This window comes from Palaemon carinicauda, chromosome 21 (genome assembly GCF_036898095.1).
Source record: "Palaemon carinicauda isolate YSFRI2023 chromosome 21, ASM3689809v2, whole genome shotgun sequence".
NCBI lineage: Eukaryota > Metazoa > Arthropoda > Malacostraca > Decapoda > Palaemonidae > Palaemon > Palaemon carinicauda.
In genome coordinates, this window is record NC_090745.1 from 5578818 (window position 1) to 5591317 (window position 12500).

At 36.0% G+C, this 12500-nt stretch overlaps 1 protein-coding gene and 4 non-coding genes across 6 annotated transcripts in view; 1 reads left to right on the forward strand and 4 right to left on the reverse strand.

Moving 5' to 3' along the window:
• LOC137615171 (paraneoplastic antigen Ma6E-like) overlaps positions 1–12500 on the forward strand; it is a 426083-nt gene that overhangs the window by 312550 nt on the left and 101033 nt on the right. The window lies entirely within an intron of this gene.
• Positions 1988–2059, reverse strand: TRNAH-GUG (transfer RNA histidin (anticodon GUG)). The gene has a single exon. It is a non-coding gene; the product is annotated as a tRNA-His (tRNA).
• TRNAH-GUG (transfer RNA histidin (anticodon GUG)) lies at positions 6885–6956 on the reverse strand. Its single transcript has one exon. It is a non-coding gene; the product is annotated as a tRNA-His (tRNA).
• TRNAH-GUG (transfer RNA histidin (anticodon GUG)) lies at positions 8954–9025 on the reverse strand. The gene has a single exon. It is a non-coding gene; the product is annotated as a tRNA-His (tRNA).
• TRNAH-GUG (transfer RNA histidin (anticodon GUG)) lies at positions 10469–10540 on the reverse strand. The gene has a single exon. It is a non-coding gene; the product is annotated as a tRNA-His (tRNA).

Consider the following 12500-nt stretch of genomic DNA (forward strand, 5'->3'; position numbering starts at 1 on the left):
CGCTTTGCTTCTTACAATGCTTTAAATTAAGCTCCACTGAATGTCATTAGGATCATTAGTAGGACATCTCATGGTGCCTCTGGTAAAAATAATCAGTTGGGAGCGTCAATAGATGTAATTGGAGTAGCAGTGTAGAAAATAAACTTTTTGGTGTACTGGTGGTAAAAGTCAATTCTAGTTTGTCATATTGCCATTGCACTCTACCAAGGCTGTCTCGGTACAATATTTATGATTAGGCTCTCTGTCCCATGCTTTTGGGATTATATGCCCCAGATATGGGAAATCATTTACTATAGCTCCCAAAAGTCACATTAACAAAATGTACTGTATAGCAGACAAACCAGATAATGTTTTTTGACACATGTAATATAGATGTTATCGACCTGATTGTTGGGGAGTGGATGCGTTAAATGACCTTGGATAGTATTATACTTTATTATCTAATGCTATATTGATTCCTTTTTCCTATTATGTAGATATATTTGATGCTTTTGTTCTAACACAGTAAGACTAGTTATAATAATTAAAGTAAATAACTAGGTCTTACGAGTAACCATGCATACCAACTATACCGAAACGACATGTGATCAGGCTGCATTCATCATTCTGGATATTTAACCATTTGCGTACCACTTTGTTACTTTTAAGAGCTATAGTACACATTCCAGTCTATTGTATCCTGAGAATAGTTGAGAATGACATTCATCAAGTTTGGGTTTGCTTGTAAATCGTGAAAGTCACCTGCTATCCTATAGAAGTGGTTGGTTACTTGCTAGAGACCTTGCACAGAGAAAGTGGAACTATATCATTGGCATTGTCAAGGTGTTTTTATCGCCTTTCAATTATTAGTGCAGGTGATTGTTTGCAAGTTTAAGTTTAACGTTTATTAGAGGGGCCAAAACCGTTTTGTATAACGCAACATTTGACTTAAAATAAAATTATTGCCGTATTGCCAAAATAAAAGTAATGTAATTGGTCTGTAAAGTCAAAATTAGTTGTCAGATCTGTAGAAAAGGAACGTGGTCACTATAAGTATTTGGTAATTTTAATGGAGATGGTTTTGGCATACTCTTTGCACTCCCTAAGAGAGAGTAGTGCACCAAACTTTCAACTGGGCTCCACAAAGCACTAGAAGAGTTAGAAGACTCAGGCTTACGTGGCCGAGGACTATGAAGTGTGAAGTAGGAGATGATGAGTGAGGAAGCATTGATTTAAAAGCTCAAGATAGAGACGATTGACGAAATCTAACAGACCCTTTGCTTTAAAAGGCGTAGGTGGTGGTGTTGATGATGATGATTTTTGAAAAAATTGTAGTGATTGTTTGAATCAACTGCATATTACAGCTGGTATTCAGAAAGCTGCCAGTATGGGTTATTTGATAGTTTAGACAGCAAAACATATGTGCAATGTAATTGTTTGGAACTCCACAGGATAAATCAAGGACCAGCTTATTGAGCAGTAGGTAAAATCTTCATGACATTTGAGATAATGTAATTTAACAGACACACACTTGCCCATTTCCCTTTGGAGTCTTGATTGCTTATGCAATTCACAAGGTATTTTAAAACGATGTATATGAAAATTTACGCTTTACTAAACATGACTTTAGCCGCAATATCCATGCTACTCCCTTCGATAAGGATAAAGGCATTTTTCATTTTTAACATAACTGTACAGCGATCTTTAAACAAAGTTCTTCACCAATATTATTATCCAAGATATAATACCCTAACTTTTGTTGACGACTGTGCCTATGTATTGTAAAACGTACCATTCCTTTGCCGTGACCAGGATTCGAACCTGGGTTATTGCAGCCACAACTCTCGTAGGTGCTCTCTCTCTCTCTCTCTTAATACTAACCACTATACGATCACACACACTTTCTCACCACTACACAATCACTCTCTCTCGTACTAACCACTATACGATATCTCTCTATCTCTCTCTCTCTATCTCTCTTTTGCATGCTTAAAACGTAGCCTCTCTTTGCCGTGACCAGGATTCGAACCTGGGTTATTGCGGCCACAACGCAATGTACTAACCACTATACGATCACGGCCACCGGAGGATAATAATAGGAATTGCAAAATGCATTGTCATTTGACAATATTTCTCGCTGTTTACAAAAGTCTCTCTCTCTCTCTCTCTCTCTCTCTCTCTCTCTCTCTCTCTCTCTCTCTCTCTCTCTCTCTCTCTCTCTCTCTCTCTCTCTCTCTCTCTCTTAGAATGAATCACAGTATCTATAAATTTATGATAAAAAACTATATTTTGGGATTTGATCCCCTCTCTCTCTCTCTCTCTCTCTCTCTCTCTCTCTCTCTCTCTCTCTCTCTCTCTCTCTCTCTCTCTCTCTCTCTCTCTCTCTCATATTATTTTTTTCACAAATGTATTATATCTTTTAGCAACGTGATGTATTTGTTTAAAACAGTCAAACACTCTTATCTATGAACCTACCGAGTTACCCAGTTAATGAGATTCAAGATTTAGACTTTGAAAATGGAGCCATCTAATATTGCCTCAGATTGGGGGATTTATCAATAGAAATAATAAACTTAGTAAATAACTGTATTTAGATATTTATGATAAAATACTTTATTAGATCTGTATGTCAAGTCTATGACTATGGCTGATGAAATTTATGAAGTGTATCAAATATTCGCTTAAATGCTAAAATAATATAATTATCACCATCACTATTGCTACCACTATTATTTATCAATAATATTTATAGTGAAATTATAACTTCTTGATTGGGGTTATTCGATTAGTCTTATAATTAGCAAATCAGGCTACACCTAAGAAATCTTATAATGACAATTAGAAGATTAACATTTTTAAAAAGATTGCCATTCTAAGAATGAAGATAAAGTCTACGGGAAAGTTTCAGGGAGACATTCCATCAGGAATGTAATTCGGAAGTGTCAAAAGTGTATAAACTGCACAAAGTTAAACAGACCAAGTGACCATACAGTAAATTCTAGAGACTGCAATGCTTTTGACTTGGAATTGAAAAGACTAGGGAAAATACTGATCATGATTACTAGGGATGTCATAACTGTGGCTATGTAAATATACAATCTGTAAGTAATATGACTGTTCAAATTCAAGGATTGATAAACGAGAAATATTTAGATATGCTAGCATTATCTGAAACGTGATTAAATAACTTGGACGAGGCAAAGATGACTGAAATGATGCCCCCCGCCCCACATGCCCTCTTTCACATACCGAGAGAAGGTGGGTCTGGTGGGGGTGTCGGACTCTTTATTCATAAAAGTTACTCAAATCTCAGAACGTTGAAAAGAATTAGTGTAAAAAGCTTTGAATATATAGAAATAAAATTTACGCCAAAAAAATAGAAGAATATCCTTTGTAACAATCTATAAACCTCCTAGAACAAACACTAGTAACTTTTTTGAAGAATTCGGTGCTCTCATTGAGATGATTATCATGGAGAAAAACGAATTAGTTATCTGAGGAGACTTCAATTTTTGTATGGATGACATCAAATCCTGACGCTTTGGCATTTAGTGAGTTACTGGAATCATATCGACTATTGAATAATGTCGACTGCACTACTTCTTTAACTGGGCATACGCTGGACTTGGTTATAAGTGATGACATGAATAATATTGTATCTGATATAAAAGTCGAAGAGAAATGTACTATTACCCCAGTACACAAACTTATTACGTTTAGTCTACCTCTACAGAAACATGCATTAGTAAAGAAAATAAACTTTAGACATAAATCAAATTTTTCTCCTACCGTATTTATTGAAGTTGCAAAGAAAATAAATGATGCTATCAACGTTCCCTGTGATCATGATGGCCAACGTCTGTTAGGAGCTTAGTGTGCCAACTGTCTGATGACCACTTACGATAACGTAAGTAAAGGTGAATATGATACCATGTTCCCACCGATGGAAAAGACTATAACCGTAAAAGACCAATCTCCTTGGTTTGATAGAGAGACTTTGGTAAAAAAAGAGGGAAAAAAGTCGTAAAGAATGAAAGTGGAATAGGTTAAAAACTGAAAGTACTTGGTTAGAATACAAAACTACTGCGTGTCAATATAACTACCTACTAAGAAGGAAAAAAAAGAGAATACTATAAGAGAAAGATCCTCGAAGCAGCAACAGACACAAATAAGTTACATCGTCTATTGAATGGTATAAAGGAAAATGTAAAAGAAAAGAAGCTTCCCGATGGATACAGTGACCAGGAACTAGCAAATAATTTTCTAGTATTCTTTAAAAACAAAATTAAAAACATATCCAGGTCATTTGTAAATACTCTACATCAGATTAATGAGACACCGGGCACACAGGCAAAATTAATACGATTTAACATACGACAAGATGACATCATAATTATCAAGAGAGCAAAGAAAACAAACTGCGCGATCGATCCTATGCCAATATCTGAAGTAATTGGAGAGAGAGACTTTTCTAGTATAGCCGAAATAATAATGAGAATAGCAGATGCAAGCATTGATGAATGTAAGTTTCCTAAATCTGAGAAAATGGCTATAGTCACACCAGTTCTGAAAGATGCACTGGACTACCAGGAATTAAATTCATATAGACCTATTTCAAATCTATCCTTTGTTTCAGAAGTACTTAAATATGTAATTCTTGAACAACTAGTCAGTCACTTAGAAGTAATAGAAGTTTTGCCTGACAACCAATCTGCTTACAGAAAACTATACTCTACGGAGACAGCCATCTGCTCTGTTGTAAATAAGCTAGAAATGAAGGATGGAAATGATTGTATTTTAATATTGCTAGATCTCAGTGCTGCTTTTGATACAGTGGTGCATGAACTGCTACTAAATGATCTACGGTCCATCGGCGTTGAAGATCAAGCCTTCGAATACCTAAAAGACTACTTGGTTGGTAGAAATTACTGTGTACAAATTGGAAACTCTTATTCATCATATGAACCCTTAAACAGAGGGGTACCCAAGGGGAGTGTACTTGACCCAATCTTATTCTGCATCTATACTATTGGTCTATCAAAAATGCTACAAAGGCATGGCGTGAAGTTTAAACTATTTGCAGATGACAAACAATTTTATTTCTCCATAAATGATATACATGACACTACTGAAACTCTAAACCGAATCCCTGATAGTGTTAGAGAAGGGATGACATTTAAACAACTAAAATTAAATGAGAACAAAACTGAATTCATGGGTGGGCAAGAGAAATAGCGTGAGAAACTTAGGTGATAATCAAATGAACATAAATAATGACTCGGTGCCGATATCTTGTAAAGTTCGAGATCTAAGTGTATTTCTTGACTGTGACCTGTCTCTAAATGCCCAAATAAATAATGTAATAAAAACTCCTGGTTATCATCTAAGAAATATTGTGTTTATAAAAAAAGTACCTGGACGAAAATTCTGCAAAGAAACTTGTGAAAAACTGTTATTACCAGGATTGACTATTACAACTCTATTTACAATTTACTAAAAGTGCAATTTAAGAAATTACAAAACATAATAAACAGAGGAGCAAGACTGATAAAAGGTGTCCCACCTAGAGAAAGGATCACCCCTATACTAATCGATTTACGCTGGCTGCCGATTAAAGCGACAATTGAATTTAAAATATGTACAATAACCCACCAAGTTATCAGACCCAGTCGTCCAAAATACTTAAAAGAATTGCTACACATTGCGCAGCCAACAAATTGTGTCGATACGAGAATAGTTACAGATGGCTTCAAACTGTTGGAACCTAGATTTATGTCCACTTTGGGCTCCAGAGCCTTTGAATATGCGGCCCAAGGCTATATAATAAGCTCCCACGAAACATTGGAATGATTGAAGACATTAAGGCTTTCAAGAGGAAACTGAAAACTTTCTTATTTCATGAGTCTTTTGACAGTGACAATGTAACAGTAAATGAACAATACGTGATATGAAATGTTGAATACTCTGAATGAACAAGATAAAACGACAGTGGCGGTCCTGTAGAGAGTTGGGTTTCCCTGCTGTATGGGACCGGAAAAGCAGCCATCAAAGTAAGTAAGTATTATCATTATTGTTATTATTACTTGCTAAGCTACAACCCTAGTTGGAAAAACAGGTTGCTATGAGCCCAGGGACACCAACAGGGGAAAATAGCCCACTGAGGATAGGAAACAAGGAAAAATAGAATAATTTAAAAGTAACATTGAAATAAATAGTTCCTATATAAAATATAAAAATATTAACGAAACAAGAGGAAGAGAAATAAGATAGAATATTGTGCCCGAGTGTACCCTTGAGCAAGAATTTTACTGCCAGAAGAAAAGCTGTAAAGGAGACTAGTCACTGTAAGAATTTGAAATGTTAGAGATTGCAACTGGGTGAGTTGCATGAATATACAACATTTTACAGCTGTTTTTCAGCAAACTACCAGTGTGGATTATTTGATAATGAAGTGTCTTGATTGCTTATGCAGTTCGCAAGATACTCTATAATCAATTCCTTTTAGTGAGGCAGATTTGCACCGACTCGCAAGGGTGCCCTTTTAGCTCGGAAAAGTTTTCTGCTCGCTGATTGGTTGGACAAGATATTTCTAACCAATCAGCGATCAGGAAACTTTTCCGAGCTAAAAGGGCACCCCTGTGACTTGGTGCATATCTGCCTCACTAAAAAGAAATGACTATAGAATGAAATGTATAAAAATTTACACTAACAACACTTGATTTTGGCAGCAATATCCATGTTATTCCCTTTGCTAAGGATAAAAACAATTCTTCGTTTTCAACATAACTGTACAGAGACCTTAAAATACTGCTCTTCGCCGAAATTATTATTCACAGTAAAATACCATAACATTAATATAATTTGCATTTCTCTCATTTAGGGTATTGTAAAATCTACCGTTCCTATGCCGTGACCAGGATTCGAACCTGGGTTATTGCGGCCACAACGCAATGTACTAACCACTATACGATCACGGCCACAGGTGAACGAAATCATAGGTTGCATATTGCAATAGTCATTTGACAGTCTTCTTCGATGGTCGGTGGGAAAGCGCTAGGTTCCCTCTGTTTACGAGGTGCTTCCCAACATTCTCTCTCTCTCTCTCTCTCTCTCTCTCTCTCTCTCTCTCTCTCTCTCTCTCTCTCTCTCTCTCTCTCTCTCTCTCTCTCCAGATGCATCCTAGACCATCCAAGACTGGAAGATGCAAAATACACCGGAAGATGTATTAGAAACTCACTGGTGGATATAAGAGGTGTCTCACACTGAGGGACCTGGGGGAACCCAAACCTAGAGGGCAATGAAGCTCTCTGTTATCCATTAAGTTTTTCTTTCCTCGTATATTGTCAAATTCACCTGATATTTGACAATTTTATCCTATTCGTAATACTAGGCAGGCAGTTCATTCTAATAGCCAGGCCTTCTCCATCATGAGGCCCAATACTACACAGTATTCTAGAAGTCTTATTTCAGCTGTTACCAAGTTGTGGAATGATCTTCCTAATCGGGTAGTTGAATCGGTAGAACTTCAAAAGTTCAAAGTTGGAGCAAATGTTTTTATGTTGACCAGGCTGACATGAGTCTTTTTATAGTTTATATATGACATATCTGTTTTTGACGTTGTTGATAGTTTATATAAGACATATCTGGTTTGACTTTGTTACTGTTTTTAGAATGATTTATTGTTAACTTATTCTCATCATTTATTTATTTCCTTTCCTCACTGGGCTATTTTTCCCTATTGGAGTCCTTGGGCTTATAGCATCTTGCTTTTCCAACTAGGGTTGTAGCTTGGCTAGTAATAATAATAATAATAATAATAATAATAATATGGCTGATGAAATTTATGAAGTATCAAATATTCTCTTAAATGCTAAAGTATTATAATCATCATCATCACTATTGCTACCACTATTATAATTTATCAATAATAATTATAGTGAAAATATATCTTCTTGATTGGGTTTGTTCGATTAGTCTTATATTAGCCAATCAGGCTACGCCTAAGAAATCTTATAATGACGATTAGAAGATTATTATTATTATTATTATTTATTATTATTATTATTATTTATTATTATTATTATTATTATTATTATTATTATTATTATTATTATTATTATAATTACTTGCTAAGCTACAACCCTAGTTGGATAAGCAGGATGCTACAAGGCCAGGGACACCAACAGAGAAAATAGCCCACTGAGGATAGGAAACGAGGAAAAATAGAATATTTTAAAAGTAACAACATTAAAATAAATAGTTCCTATATAAACTATATAAAAAATTTCACGAAACAAGAGGAAGAGAAATAAGATAGAATAGTGTACCCGAGTGTACCCTCAAGCAAGAAATTTACTGCCAGAAGAAAAGCTGTAAAGAAAAAGTCACTGTAAGAATTTGAAATGTTAGAGATTGCAACTGGGCGAGTTGCATGAATATATTACATTTTACAGCTGTTTTTCAGCAAACTACCAGTGTGGATTATTTGATAATGAAGTGTCTTGATTGCTTATGCAGTTCAAAAGATACACTATAGTCAATTCTTTTTAGTGAGGCAGATTTGCACCGACTCGCAAGGGTGCCCTTTTAGCTCGGAAAAGTTTCCTGCTCGCTGATTGGTTGGACAAGATATTTCTAACCAATCAGCGATCAGGAAACTTTACCGAGCTAAAAGGGCATCCCTATGACTTGGTGCATATCTGCCTCACTAAAAAGAATTGACTATAGAATGGAAATATATCAAGATTTACACTAACAAAACTTGATTTTGGCAGCAATATCCATGTTATTCCCTTTGCTAAGGATGTAAACAATTCTTCGTTTTCAACATAATTGTAAAGAAACCTTAAAAAACGGATATTCACCGAAATTATTATTCATAGTAAAATACCCTAACTTTCGTGACCGGCTGTACATTCAGCAGTCGTATTTCTCTCGTTCAAGTGTCTAGGCAATGTAAAATCTACCATTCCTTTGCCGTGACCAGGATTCGAACCTGGGTTATTGCGGCCACAACGCAATGTACTAACCACTATACGATCACGGCCACAAGTGAACGAAAGTAGAAGTTGCAAATTGCAATAGTCATTTGACAGTCTTCGATGGTCGGTGGGAAAGCGCTAGGTTCCCTCTGTTTACGAAGTGCTTCCCAACATTCTCTCTCTCTCTCTCTCTCTCTCTCTCTCTCTCTCTAAGATGCATCCCAGACCATACAAGACTGGAAGATGCAAAATACACCGGAAGATGCATTAGCAACTCTCTGGTGGATATACGAGGTGCCTCACACTGAGGGACCTGGGGGAACCCAAACTATAGAATAAGGCAATAAGGCTCTTTGTCATCCATTAAGTTTAGCTTTCCTCGTATAATGTCAAATTCACCTGATATTCTACAACAGTGATTCATTAGTTCCTTGAGACCTTGCATAGAGAAATAAGAATATCATTAGAATTATTTTAATTGCAAAGGTGTTTTTTATCGCAGTTCTGTTGTTATTACGAGCGATTGTGTGAAAATTATCTCCACGTTCGGTTCATTAGGTAAAAGAGAAACCTGGTGGGAGATGAGCTAGTTCGTTAGAGAAGCCAAAACTGTTTCGCCTGGCTCTTCATTCCATTTAAAACTGAATTACTGCTAGAAGAAAATCTGTCAAGTCCAAATCAGATGTCAGTGTAGAAAAGGAAACGGGTCACTTTAAGAATTGATTTGGTATTTTTTGAAATTGTAGAGATTGCAACTGAGAGTTGCTTGAATCAGTTACAGCTTACAGATATTATTCATCAAACTACCAGGTACAGTGGTAACGTGTTTGCCTAGCATTCGCATGGCAGCAGATTGATCCCTGACCGGGACCGTGAGTTTAAGCTTTTTACTGGGGAGCCCATTGCTGTGGTAGGGCACCACAGTGGGGCGTTGGGCTTGCCCGGCTGACTTTCTGGTGAGCATCTATTCTGATGGAACTAGAACTGAAACCAGACACTTTTAGCCTTTATGGATTATTTAATAATGAAGTGTCTTAATTGCTTATGCAGTTTACAAGATACTCTATAGTCAATTCTTTTTAGTGAGGCAGATTTACACCAACGCGCAAGGGTGCCCTTTTAGCTCGGAAAAGTTAACTGATTGCTGATTGGTTGGACAAGATATTTCCAACCAATCAGAGATAAGGAAACTTTTCCGAGCTAAAAGGGCACGCCTGTGAGTTGGTGCATATTTGCCTCACTAAAAAGAGTTGACTATAGAATGAAATATATAAAAGATTTACACTAACAAAACTTTATTTTGACAGCAATATTCATGTTATTCACTTTGCTAAGGATAAAAACTATTCTTTGTTTTCAACACAACTGTACAGAAACCTTAAAAAACGGATATTCACCGAAATTATTATTCACTGTAAAATACCCTAACTTTTGTGGCCGGCTGTACATTCAGCAGTCGCATTTCTCTCGTTTATAGTGTCTAGGTATTGCAAAACCTACCGTTCCTTTGCCGTGACCAGGATTCGAACCTGGGTTATTGCGGCCACAACGCAATGTACTAACCACTATACGATCACGGCCACACGAGAACGTGATTCATGGTTGCAAATTGCAATAGTGATTTGACAGTCGTCTTCGATGGTCGGTGGGAAAGCGCTACTCTCTCTCTCTCTCTCTCTCTCTCTCTCTCTCTCTCTCTCTCTCTCTCTCTCTCTCTCTCTCTCTCTCTCTCTCTTTCAGCCATGCTTAATCAAAAGAGTAAAATTTTCTTGACAACTGTAATGTACATTTTCACAGCGTGATGTAGTATTTGTTAACAAAGTCATACTCTTTGCTATAACTTTCTACGACATTGAACCTACAGAGCACATATTTAGCTACTCAAGATATAGGCTTTAAAAATGTAGCCATCTAATTTTACATGAGATTGAGGGATTAATTTTGCCTAAGATTGAGGGATAACACGTAGAAATAAAAAGAAAAATCTTCAAAAATTAATCAATTTTTGTATTAACTTTTAATTGAATATCGGATCTGGATATTGAGTTTATGGTTATTGAAATTTAAGAGATGATTTTTTCTGCTCAAATGTGATTATATAATTTTCAACATCAGTATTGCTATCAATATGATCATCATCATTTATCAATGTTGTCTATGGCGATATGATATCCTCATACCGGGGCTTGTATGACAAGTCTTAAAAAGCTAATATAAGAAAGTATAATCTTGAAATGATGATTACCAGATTTCCACTGATAAATAGCTGTGTGTCATTAGGATTATCAGGAAGACATCCTAAGGTATCTTGGGTGAAAATAATCAGCTGGCAGTGTTAATAGACTTAATGACAATGGCAGTGTAGAACGTTAGATTTTTAGCCCACTGGTGGTAGTAATCAAATCTAGCTTGGTATATTACAAACTCCACTGTACCTAGGTTGACCCTGGCCAATGCTTTATGATGATATGCCCTGATAGGGGAAATCATGTCTATAGCTCCCAAAAGTAACTTTTAACAAAATGTGCTGTAAATTCTGAGAAATGGATGATGTTATTTGATAAGTGTTGCTGATGTGAGAAAGAAGTGGTAGTCCTGATTGATGGGGCGTGATTCTTGTATGACTTTTGATAGTATGTTTTATTTCCTAATGCAGTATTTGTTACTCACTCCTATTATATAAATTTGTTGCAGTTGTCGTACACAGTAATCTTCAGATAGTTCTAACATAGGTACAGTAAATTACTGGTGCCTTCACTACTGAGAATTTGCCGTAAAAAAAAAAACTGTAAAAAACCTAGAATAAATGATGCCAGGCATTTACCGTTTTAGAACTATATATTGACGTAAAGGAGCGATGTTACGGTCATCAACTCGTAAAAGATAATGACAAAGTAGGGTAAAAATTACGGTAACCTGTATTTTACTTAAATTTGACTGAGAACAGTATATTTTGAGGGAGAATTTCCGATTAGAATTACGTTTTTTTATGCATTTGATGAGTAATGACGCATACCATGTTTCATTCTGTTTATTTTACCATTTTTCCATACCACACATTAATGTTGCTTTTGAGAGCTATATAGTTCACAGTCTGGTGTTTGATATCTAATGAACAGTTGAGAATGACATCCATTAATTTTTGGTGTCCTTGTAAATTGTCAAATTTAAACTACTATTCTACAGCAGTGATTGGTCACTTGCTTGACACCTAGCTCAGAGAAGTTAGAACTATATCTTGGCGTTATGGTGATAGTACCGGGGATTAATGTGCTAATTCAAGTTCACGTTCAGTTCATGTACCAGGATATAAGTAAAACCTTGAGACTGTCCATCTCGATAGAGGAGCCCAAACAGTTTCACATACCGCACCACTCCATTTAAAATAGTTGAAATTGATAGTTTGATGTGTGTAGAAAAGGAACCGTGTCTCTTATCAGAATATAATTGATTTTTTTTTTTATGAAATTGTAGTGATTGCAACTGGGAGAATTGCTTGAATCTGTTACATTTTACAACTGTTATTCAGTAAAGTAGCAT